General features: G+C 35.6%; 1 long non-coding RNA gene across 2 annotated transcripts in view; it reads left to right on the top strand.

The window, feature by feature from the left end:
• LOC142865782 (uncharacterized) overlaps positions 1 to 12,839 on the top strand; it is a 159,933-nt gene that overhangs the window by 42,622 nt on the left and 104,472 nt on the right. Inside the window, exons 3-5 of one of the 2 annotated variants that reach the window (XR_012915911.1) lie at positions 5,770 to 5,919; positions 8,446 to 8,583; positions 11,346 to 11,398. This is a non-coding gene — a long non-coding RNA (uncharacterized LOC142865782). The remainder of the gene's footprint in view (positions 1 to 5,769; positions 5,920 to 8,445; positions 8,584 to 11,345; positions 11,399 to 12,839) is intronic. The other variant, XR_012915912.1, reaches the window with a different exon arrangement.

Raw genomic sequence — 12,839 nt, 5'->3', positions numbered from 1 at the left:
TCAATGCAATCCCTATTAAAATACCATCATCATTTTTCACAGATATAGAAAAAATAATTTTATACTTCATATGGAACCCAGAGAAGACCCTGTATAGCAAAAGCAATCCTAGGCAATAAAAACAAAATAGGAGGTATCAGTTTACCAGACTTCAAACTATACTATTAGGCTATAGTCATTAAAACAGCTTTGGACTGGCACAAGAACTGGGACATTGACCAGTGGAACAGAACAGAGAACCCAGATATAAAACCATCATCATATAGGCATTTAATCTTCGACAAAGCAGACAAAAACATACTCTGGGGAAAAGAATCCTTATTCAATAAATGATGCTGGGGAAACTGCATAGCCACATGTAGAAGACTGAAACAGGATCCACACCATTCACCTCTCACAAAAATCAACTCACACTGGGTAACAGACTTAAACAAATACTCTTCTAGACATTGGCCTAGGCAAAGAATTTATGAAGAATACCTCAAAGGCTATCACAGCAGCAACAAAAATAAACAAATGGGACCTGATCAAATTAAAAAGCTTCTGCACAGCCAAAGAAACTGTCAAGAGGGCAAACAGACAACCCACAGAATGGGAGAAAATTTTCGCAAGCTACTTATCTGATAAAGGGCTTATAATTAGAATCTGTTTAGAACTCAGGAAAATCAGCCAGAAAAAATCAAACAACCCCATCAAAAAATGGGCAAAGGACATGAACAGAAACTTTTCAAAAGAAGAGAGAATAATGGCCAAAAAACATATGAAAAAATGCTCAACATCTCTAATCATCAGGGAAATGCAAACCAAAACCACAATGAGATATCACTTAACTCCAGTGAGAATGGCCTTTATCAAAAAGTCCCCAAACAATAAATGCTGGCATGGATGTGGAAAGGTAGGAACACTCCTACTTTGCTGGTGGGATTGCAAACTAGTTCAACTTCTGTGGAAAGCAATATGGAGATACCTCTAAGTGATACAAGTAGATCTACCATTTGATCCAGCAATTCCACTACTGGGCATATACCCAAAAGATTAAAAGTCACCTTATGAAAAAGACACCTGCACTCGAATGTTTATAGCAGCACAATTCACAATTGCAAAGTTGTGGAAACAACCCAAATGCCCATCAATTCATGAGTGGATTGATAAAATGTGGTATATGTATACCATGGAGTTCTACTCAGCTTTAAGAAACAATGGTGATATAGCACATCTTGTATATTCCTGGATAGAGCTGGAACCCATTCTACTAAGTGAAGTATCTGAAGAATGGAAAAACAAGCACCACATGTACTCACCAGCAAATTGGTATTAACAAACACCTAAGTGGACATATAGGAATAACATTTATCGGGTGTCGGGCAGGTGGGAGGCGGGAGGAGGGGATGGGTATATACAAACACAACGAGTAAGATCTGCAGCATTTGGGGGATGGACACGCTTGAGGCTCTTACTCGAGGGGGGAGGGGGGCATGGCGATATATGTAATTTTAACACTTGTACCCCCATAATATGCTAAAATAAAAAAATTAAAGTATTTCAACTAAAATATTTCACACTTAGATGTGGGCAAATGTGAATACTAAAGACTATTCAAATAGATTGTACAATGTCTTTTAAGCCTTTGGATATCTTATAGAAATGCATGTGTAAATAGTATTAAAAATCTGGAATATATGGACTCAAATGTTTATAATAAACATTCCTGAGTGATGGGATTAGTGATTAATATATTTGCTTCTTTTTAATTTTAAACATTTTATATGTTTCACATTTTTATAAAAAGGAAATAGGTGGAGCTGAAAAATAGCATTTATACTGGAAGCAAAAAAATTTAAAGGGATATATATAGTCTTTGCATATGGGTTATATACACCAATATCAGGCATTTGTGCCTCTAATATCACTGATCTGCGTGTGTCTGTGTGTGTGTGTGTGAGAGAGAGAGAGTGTATGTGTGTGTGTGTGTGTATGTGTCTTGGACGAGAGGAGATATTGGTTGGGGTGTGGGGCACTGATCACTCCTGCTTTATGGGTGTGTCTGGTAGGTCCTCATCAGTGGAGATTGTAGTGGCTGAATCACCAGTTATTACTTCTGTTACCGAAAGTTTAGCACTTGTCCCTGAGGCTGCATCAGAAGAATGGGAAGATGTGGTTTAATGAGGAGGATAGAGACTACTGTCTAAAATGCTATTGTCCTAACAATAAGCAGAAATACAGAGTTTTTAAATGGTGGATTTTCAGCTTCAGGCAATTGTTTAACTATAGTTGATAATTCTTTTTTTATTTCAGCATATTGTGGGATTACAAATGTTTTAAGATTATGTATATTGCCCTTGCCCCCCCCCTCCTGTGGAGTCAGAGCTTCAAGCGTATCCATCCCCCAGATGGTGCGCACCACACCCACTACGTATGTATATACCCATTCCCTCCTCCCCCTCCCATCTGCCCAACACCCGATAAATGTTATTCCTATATGTCAACTTAGGTGTTGATCAGTGAAACCAATTTGCTGGTGAGTACATGTGGTGCTTATTTTGCCATTCCTGGATACTTCGTGTAATAGAATGGATTCCATCTCTAGCCAGGAAAATACAAGAGGTGCTATATCACCATTGTTTCTTATAGATGAATAGTACTCCTATACACATGCCACATTTTATTAATCCACTCATGTATTGATGGGCATTTGGGTGTTTCCACAACTTTGCAATTGTTAATTGTGCTGCTATAAATATTTGAGTGCAGGTGTCTTTTTTATAGAATGTCTTTTGTTCTTTTGGGTAGATGCCCAGTAGTGGGATTACTGGATCAAATGGTAGATCTACTTGTATCACTTTAAGGTATCTCCATATTGCTTTCCAGAGAGGTTGTACTAGTTTACAGTCCCACCAGCAGTGTAGGAGTGTTCCTATTTCTTCACATCCACACCAACATTTATTGTTTGGGGACTTTTGGATAAAGGCCATTCTTACTGGAGTTAAGTGATATCTCATTGCAGTTTTGATTTGCATTTCCCTGATGATTAGAGATGTTGAACATTTTTTCATATGTTTGTTGGCCATTATTCTCTCTTCTTTCGAAAAGTTTCTGTTCATGTCCTTTGCCCACCCTTTGATAGGGTTGTTTGATTTTTCCTTGCTGATTTTTCTGAATTCTATATAGATTCTAGTTATCAGCCCTTTAGCATGCGAAAATTTTCTCCCATTCTGTAGGTTGTCTGCTCTCATGACTGTTTCTTTGGCTGTGCAGAAGCCTTTTAGTTTGATCAGGTCCCATTTATTTATTTTTCTTGTTGCTGTGATAGCCTTTGGGGTCTTTTTCATAAATTCTTTGCCTAGGCCAATGCTCTAAAAGAGTATTTCCAACGTTTTCCTCTAGAATTCTAGTGGTTTCACACCTTAGATTTAAGTCTGTTACCCAGCATGAGTTGATTTTTGTGAGAGGTGAAAGGTGTGGATCCTGTTTTAGTCTTCTACATGTGGCTATCAAGTTTTCCCAGTACAATTTATTGAATAAGGATTATTCTCCCCAGTGTATGTTTATGTCTGCTTTGTTGAAGATTAGATGGCTATATGAGGATGGTTTTATATCTGGGTTCTCTGTTCTGTTCCACTGGTCAATGTCCCTATTTTTATGTTAATACAAAGCTGATTTAATTATTACAGCCTTGTAGTATAGTTTGAAATCTGGCAAACTGATACCTCCTATTTTATTTTTATAGCCTAGAATTGCTTTTACTATACGTGATCTTCTCTGGTTCCATACGAAGTGTAAAATTATTTTTTCTATATCTGTGAAAAATGATGTTGGTATTTTAATAGGGATTGCATTGAATCTGTAGATCACTTTGAGTAGTATAGACATTTTAACAATGTTGATTCTGCAGACCCTTGAGCATGGTATGGATTTCCATCTGTTTATGTCCTCTGCTATAGTTGATAATTCTAATCATCCCATATCTATCCCATATCCACTGAAGACAGTCCCATGACCTCTGCCCAGGGCCTCCATAGAACTGGCCATCTTGTGTACCACAAAGAACAAAAGACATTCCCCTGCCCCTCCTGACTGCTGGCCTGAGACAGGGATACAGGTGCTAGTTCTCCAAAAGGAGTGGGGGATGTTTTAAAAAGACATAAAACATTTTTGCCATTTTTTCAGGCCATTTTCTCTGTTACACTCTTACTTTTTTTCTGTCCTTAAATTACACCTGTGGCTTAAGAGCTAGGTATGCTTTGAGTTCTTTAAAGCAGAGGCTTCCAAACATTTATGATCATGGACCCTTGTGCAAGAAAAATTTTTGTGCAGGTTATTGCCCCAATATATCTATTTCATTATTACTGTATAATATAAATTGTATCTACTAGTATATATAAACAAACGTGTACATAAATGCATTTTAAGGAAATATTTTTTATATTATGAAACATAACATTTGAAGTTAACAAAGTGTGAACTGAAACATATAAATGAAATATAACAAACATTTCTTTAATGTATATAGAAAACTAGAAAACTGTATGCTAGAGTATTAGTACTTATAGGTGGGAGGGTGGGAAAAGAGATTGAGAAAACAATTTCACTTTCTACATTATATACTTCTACATTGTTTGAAATTTCCTTAAATAAATTTTGGAAACATCAAGGAGAATTTGTTGTAAAGAGATTTACTAAAAACGATGTTGAAAAGCTGTACATATTTAAATGAAGAAGTACTCAGATATGCTGTTGAGTAAATACGGTTTTATATAATAGGTGCACCTGTGTATATGGATACATAGGAAATGTGTGGGAGGCAAAAATGCAGCATCATATTAATAGTAAACATCTATAATGTGTCGTCTTCTTTGTATATATTTCTACATATTTTATATTCTCTGCAAGCCCATTTAATGTTATTTCAGAATCATAGAAATATATTAACATTAAAGAATTCAATTTTGTTTCACTCTCACAGCCCCACAATCATACAAACACATACATACTTTCACACACACAGAGGCTACTCTGAAATCTAGGTTTTCAGAAAGGATACTGTCTTGAAAAGCAGTAGTTTCCATTATTTTGACATAGGAATGGACTAGTATAAACTAAATAACATAATAAGGGGATATTTTGAAGTACACAAGAAGGAAAATAAACATGACATACACATTATGAATGATATTAAGTAGAAATATTTCTGTTTCAGAATGACATGCTCTAGAGTTTGTGGATGGGGTAATTATTTATCAAACCTATGCAATTAGTTTGATCTCCCAACTGTTTTGGATATTCTGGATTAACATTAGATGTTCATGGTACCTGGGTTACTACATTTGATGCCATTGGAGCCCTGGAAGAGTAGTGCACTTCAGAAGCACAGTGTAGGGTAAAATTTCTGCTGAACATGTAGTTGGTGTGAGAATCAAGAGATGCGACTCACAGAACCAGACTTAACCATGATCTGTGTTACATGGGGTAAGACTGTTCCTATTTTACTCGACATTTCACTTGCAGTTATTTTATGCTGAGATTATTTTGCTCCTTATTCTATAGCCACCTCTTTTTATAATGAGTCACAGTTTTAGTTTTGGGAAACAAATATTTTATACCACAATAGAGAAATGAAAATTTGCAGTCCCTAGGCAATGGACTGTGCCTCAAGCAATCCTTCTTAAATATGATATCCAGTTGTTTACCATGGTAATCATCATGAACCTATAAATTCTAAGTTATGCTTGTGAACACAACATTGTACTGAAACCCAGTATCTATATGTAGGAGACCACCCCTGACTGCTTTTGGTGGGCAGAAAAGCAGTATCAATCTAGGGGGAAAAAGGAAGCATTCCCCTAATTTGAACCCTGAGCAACCCAACAGTCCCAGTGTCACAAATGGAATCTATGACATGCCACCCCTCAACATACAGAGGTAATTTCAATATGTAATCCTAATAAGATACTGAGTTTTGTTGTTATAAAACTACTTTGGTACTTTTCTTTTGTTGGGGTAGGGTTTTTTGTTGTTCTTCTTTTTACAAATCATGCCTGCTCTGACTACTACCCACTTTACTTTTCTTTTTTGTATTTTTTATCAATTCTCAATGGTCAGCATTCTACCTGATGGGAGAATTTTCTTCTTTTCCCTTTCCCTTTTCTAGTATCCTCCCTTCAAAGCATGTGGTCAAACATCCCTGGAAGATTCAGTTGGAGAAGGACAGAGCACACAAGCTATAAACCACTTGTAGTCTTAAGACAAAAGAGCATAGTTTTGAGAAGGACTTGCCTTGACAGTGATAATGACAGACAGACCCTTGGCAATTACCCCTTAGCACACAAATCTGAATCATAATAGTTGTTGAGTATGGTCCCTGCAATTGGAGAGATCAGATATAGCCAGCAAAGTTTTTTTCTTCATATCTGGGACACCATTAAAAAATAAGAGAAAAAATAATTTTCCCTAGAGACTTATTAACAGTACTCTCACTAGATAAAAAAATTAAAATGAAGAGCACAGAAATAAAGATCCTAAATAAGTTCCAAATTGTAGTCATTGCTTCCTCACTTGTGGCACAGAGGTCAGTGTTCCACCTAAAGAGAAAGTGAAACCATCTATATTAAAACAATGTAGAGCCATAAGGCATAAATAATAATCAAAGTCCGATTTTTATAAAAATGTAGCGAGAAGTTAGGGAAGCCATTGTTCCCTAACTTCCTTTTTGCTATAACTGGTTACTGCTTAATGGCACTATCTTCCCTAATAGGTGCAAAATTTGTGACTTCTCCCACTACTTCTGTAGATAACATTGCTCTCATAAAGCCCCAAACTTGTGCTTCTATAGATAACATTGGTACTGTAAAGCCTAAGACTGGTCTTTAAAGTTTTTTTCAGACTCTGCATTCCAGAGGGACCCACTGACACCAACCAGGCCATGGATAGGGGTGGGAAGAGATCCAGAAGCCTGGAGACCCCCTACCCAGGAAATCTCTCAACTGAGAAGATAAATATCTGCTTCTCTATGAGCTCATCCCCCACCAACAAGCAGACCCAATTGCCTAGCCCTTTGCCTGCCAAACTATCTTTAAAAACCCTTTCTCCCAAATTCTCCAGGAGATGGATTTGAGAAATTCCTCCCATCTCCTCACATGGCTTCTGTGATATTAAGCTCTTTCCCTGCTGTAATCCCTGCTGCCTCAGTGTATTGGTGTCCTCTTGAGCAGTGGGCAATGAACTTGGTTGGGCTATAAAAGAGGCGGTATCCAGGAGATAAAGTGGCACTGGATATGCTGAGTTAAAGAACAAATTTGAGTGAAGCAAGCACCTCAGATGAAGAAGAGACTACTATTCTTTCTCAAAATAAACCACAAAAGTAACCTAATTCACCACCTCCTAAAAATATTGGAAATGCGGAGGGGCTTACCTAGAGCTCTGGGAAAAGTGAAAACCCAGCATCCCTGTAGACATTTACAGAGAGTGATGATTCATTCCCTTTATGGTGATATATCCCAGGTGCATACAACCATTGATACTATCCCAAATGAAATGGAAAAAAAAAGTCATCACATAACTCCAGCTGGTGATAAAATTTTCCTTCACTTTCAAAAGATGATGCTTGGAAAGAGAGCAAGAAAAAGACTGATGTCTAAACAGTTATGTCTTTGCATTCCACAGTCATAGAGGAGAGTGCATGTGCTAAAGTCAATAGGTTGTTCCACTTTTGCCATCCATTATCCTTACTGTGTCTGGAACATTGAAAGAGGAAGCACATGACACTTATACTAAGACCGTGGTGATTTCCTCTTAATGTTTTGCCTTCTCAAAGAATATTGAGGATTCTGGAAAATGTCCATCAAAAGCCAGGTTTAGATGGTGCAGTGCCTCTAACTTGAGACTATGTTGGTTGCTCTGTCTTACAAGTAGAAAAAGAAAGCTTCAAATAACAGATTTTTGGGGAATCTGTAGGAAGAACTTCAACCTTTTGATGACTCAGAGGCTATCAATCCTATTAAATCTACTAAAATGGGCGATTATAAATAAGGGAGACAACCTAGATGCATTGCTTTTCTATAGGAGCCATATGCAATTGAAAGAATAATGATAGTCTGGTTTAAATGTCAAAATTATCCATTCTAACCAGCAGTGGTAAAGACTGTCAAGGAAACTGAGGAAACTACAGGGGTGCTTTTGATAGAGGCAAACATGGGATGTGAAGAGTGCAGCATAACAATTTCTCTTGAAAAATTAAAGCATTTTGACTGTAAAGAGAGACAAAAATTTATGAAGAGAGCCAGGAAGTATCAGCCAAAGTTGCACCTAGTGCTTCTCATTGACTCCTGACTATAGAGATGGAATAGGTTGTGGTCCTTTGTGGGTTCTTTCCTTGAATATTATGCTGTTGCTATCAGTTATCAAATCAGGAAAGTAGAAGAGAGTGATATGGAAAATGATTTTTCAAAGGTAAATTACGACAATATGAAGAAGTATGAGGAAGAGACATCCCAGAAAAAGAAGAGGCCCTACAAAAACATCATCCTTGACCAGATGAATGTTGCTATGGACCAAGACAACTAGAAGCTAGTGACTTCATTACGAAAAGTAAGGAGGCTGAGATCTATTTTCTGGCCATTTTACAAGGCAAAAACTTGTCCAGGTAGCTGAAATAATTTTTAAATTCAAATATGTATGTATCCTGCATTGAAACATACCTTGAGAATGAAGGTCAATTGGATAGATTGGTAAAATAGTGATAAAAAGTCTATAAACAAATACATGAAAAAGTTTGTTCTGAAAAGAGGTGACAAAATCAGTTTTGTTCTGGAAATTCTTCTGCTCAGCTCAATAATTTGTTGAATTTCTTCAGTTAATGGATTAGATTACAAGAGAGCCAGAAGCAAAGTAAATGAAATTGGCTATGTATAAATTACCAGGAAGAAAACTATTTGATTTAAACAAAAAAATGCTAGAAGACAGAAGATAGAGATTCAATGATTAAAGCTAATTAAATCTCCTCCTGTCCCCATACCTTAGCAGGGAAACTTCACATTTATATAATTGATAAGAAAACCCATCTGTTTGAATTTATTTATTTTTTTTTTGGTTTAACATTTTATTTTGTTTTCTAAAGCCACAAGATTGACATATAAAAACTATACATATTTAGTGTATACATCTCAAATTTGGGGATAAGTACACACTGTTGAAATCATCATCACCATCAAGGTCATAAACATATCCATCACCTCCCAAAGTTTCCCCCTACTTCCTTTATTATTGTTTTTTTGTGGTAAGAACATTTAATATAAGATCTACCATCTTAGCAAATCTTAAGTATACAATAGAGTATCGTTAGCTATAGGCACTAAACTATATAGTAGATTTCCAAAACTTATATATCTTGCATATCTGAAACTTTGTACACTTTAACCATCACCTCCTCATTTTGCCCTGTCCCTAACCCCTGACAACCACCATTCTACTTCTGCTTCTATGAGTTTAGTTATTTCAGATTTTATATATAAGCAAGATCATACAGATTTTATCTTTCTGTGGCTAGCTTATTTCACTTAACATAATGTCCCCCAGATTAGTTCATGTTGTCACAAATGATAGGATTTCCTTCTTTTTAAAAGCTGAATGATATTTCATTGTATGTATATACCACAATTTCTTTATCCATGTATCTGTTGATGGACATTTAGGCTGTTTTTATTATCTTTGCTATGGCAAATAATACTGCAATGAACATGGTAGTACAAAGAGCTCTTCGAGTTTCTGGTTTCAATTCTTTTGAATACATACCCAGAAGTGGAATTGCTGGATCATATGGTAGTTCTATATTTAATTTTATTGAGGAAACTTCTACTGTTTTCCATAATGACTGTACCAATTCACATTTTTATCAGTAGTGTACCAGAGTTACTTTTTTCTCACATTTTTACCAACACTTATCTTTTGACTTTTTGATATAGCCATTCTAATAGGTGAAAGGTGATATCTCATGTTGGTTTTAATTTGCATTTCCCTGATGAATACTGATATTGAACATTTTTCATATACCTGTTAGCCATTTATATGTTGTCTTTGGAGAAATGTTTATCCAGGTCCTTTGCTCATTTTCTGATTGGGTTATTTGTTTTTGAAATGATAAATGTTTAATGTGATGGGTATCCCAATTACTCAGATTTGATTATGACACATTTTTTTGCTATTCAGTTTTATGAGTTTCTTATGTATTTTGAATACTAACCTCTTGTAAGATATATGGTTTGCAAATACTTTTCCCTGTTCCATAGATTGTCTTTTCATTTTGTTAACTGTATTCTTTGCTGGGAAGAAGCTTTTTAGTTTGATGTGGTCCCACTTGTTTATTTTGGCTTTTGTTGCCTGTGCCTCCTGTCCTATCTAAAAAATCATTGCCAAGACCAATGTAAGTAGATTTTTTTCTTATGTTTTTTCCTAGGAGTTTTACGGTTTCTGGTCTTATATGTAAGTCTGAAACCATTTGAGTTGATTTTGGTGTATGGTGTAAGATAAAGGCCCAATTTAATTTTTTTGCATGTGAATATTCACTTTTCCCTATACAATTTATTGAAGAGACTGTTCTTTCCCCATTGTATACTCTTAGTACCCTTGTTGAAGATTAGTTTACCATATATGTATAAGTTTATTTATGGACTTTCTATTCCATTGGTCCAGTGTCTGTTTTTCTGACAGTCCCATGCTGTTTAAATTATTGTAGTTTTATATTAATAATATATTTCAAAATGAGAAAGTGTGATGCCTCCAGCTTTGTCATTTCTCAAGATTATTTTGGCTATTTAGGATCCCTTGTGGTTCTGTATGAGTTTTAGAACATTTTTTTCTTTTTTTGTGAAAATTGCCATTGGGATTTTGATATGATTGCATTGAATCTATCGATTGCTTTGTGCAATATTGACATTTTGATTATATTAAGTCATTCAGTTGATGAATGTGAGATAGCTTTCCACTTATTTGTGTCTTTTTCAATTTCTTTCATAAGAATTTTATAGTTTTCAGTGTACAGATCTTTCACATTTTTGGTTAAATTTATTCCTAAATATTTTATTCTTTTTGATGCTATTGTACAAGAGATTATTTTCTTAAATTCTTTTGCAAATAGTTCACTGTTAATGTATGGAAACACAACTGATACTTGCATGTAGATTTTGTGTCCTGCAACTTTACTGAATTTATTTATTAGTTCTAACAGGTATTTGGTGGCATATTAAAGAGTTTTCTATATATAAAATGATGTCATCTGCAAACAGACAACTTTATTCATTCTTTCTGATTTGGATACTTTTCATTTCTTTTTCCTATTTAATTACTCTGTATAGGACTTCCAGTATAGGACTTCCAGTACTATATTGAATAGAAGTGGAAAGAGTGGGTATGTATTCTTGTCTTACCCTGATCGTAGAGGAAAAGCTTTCAGCTTTTCACTCTTGAGTATGATATTAGCCGTGTGTTTGTCATATATGGCCTTTATTATGCTGAGGTATATTCTTCTGTACCTAAATTTTTGAGAGCTTTTATCATGACAACTGCTTTTTCTACATGTATTGAGATGATCATATGATTTGTATCCTTCATTCCGTTAATGTGATGTATCACATTTATTGATTTGTGTATGTTGAACTATCCTTGCATCCCAGTAATAAATCCCACTTTATCAGGATGCACGATCCTTTAGTGGGCTGTTGAATTTACTTTGCTTAGCATTATGGTGAGTACTTTTTGCATCTGTGTTCATCAGGAATATTGGCCTGTAATTTTCTTGTGATGTCCTTGCCTGGGTTTGGTATTAGGGTGATGCTGCCCTCATCAAAGGCATTTGGAAGTGTTCCCTTTACTTTTATCTTTTGAAAGCATTTAAGAGGAATTGGTATTAATTCTTTGAATATTTAGTTGAATTCAGCCATGAAGCCATTTGGTCCTGGGCTTTTCTTTCTGGAAAGTTTTTAATTATTACTTGAATATTTTTGTACATTATTGGTCTGTTCATACTTTTTATTTCTTCTTGATTAAATCTTTTTTTTTTTTTTTTTTTTTTTTTTGAGACAGAGTCTCGCTTTGTTGTCCAGGCTAGAGTGAGTGCCGTGGCGTCAGCCTAGCTCACAGCAACCTCAAACTCCTGGGCTCAAGCAATCCTCCTGCCTCAGCCTCCCGGGTAGCTGGGACTACAGGCAGGAGCCACCATGCCCGGCTAATATATATATATATATATATATATATATATATATATATTAGTTGGCCAATTAATTTCTTTCTATTTATAGTAGAGACGGGCTCTCGCTCTTGCTCAGGCTGGTTTTGAACTCCTGACCTTGAGCAATCCGCCCGCCTCGGCCTCCCAAGAGCTAGGATTACAGGCGTGAGCCACAGCGCCCGGCCTTGATTAAATCTTGGTAGGTTATATGTCTCTCGGAATTTATCTGTGTCCTCTAGGTTTCCAATTTATTGCCATATTTGTTCATAACTGTTCCTAGTGATCCTTTTTATATATGAGGCATCCATTTAATGTCTCTACTTTCATTACTGATTTTATTTATTTGAGTCTTCTCTCTCTTTTTCTTAGCCTAACTAAAAGTTTGCCAATTTTGTTTATCTTTTCAAAAAACCAAATTCATAAAGAAGATATAACAATTGTAGATAATATGCATTCATTGTAAGAGCACCTAAATATATAAAGCAAATATTAATAGAACTAAAGGGAGAAATAATAGTAGGAGACTTCCATGTCTCACTTTCAACAATAGATAATCACCCAGAATAAAAAAAAATCAATAAGGAAACAATAGACTTGAACCATACTATAGACCAAGTGCTTC

Source organism: Microcebus murinus, chromosome X (assembly GCF_040939455.1).
Source record: "Microcebus murinus isolate Inina chromosome X, M.murinus_Inina_mat1.0, whole genome shotgun sequence".
Taxonomy (NCBI): Eukaryota; Metazoa; Chordata; class Mammalia; order Primates; family Cheirogaleidae; genus Microcebus; species Microcebus murinus.
Note: the sequence above shows the minus strand (reverse complement) of the source record. Positions and strands in the feature narration are given on the sequence as shown.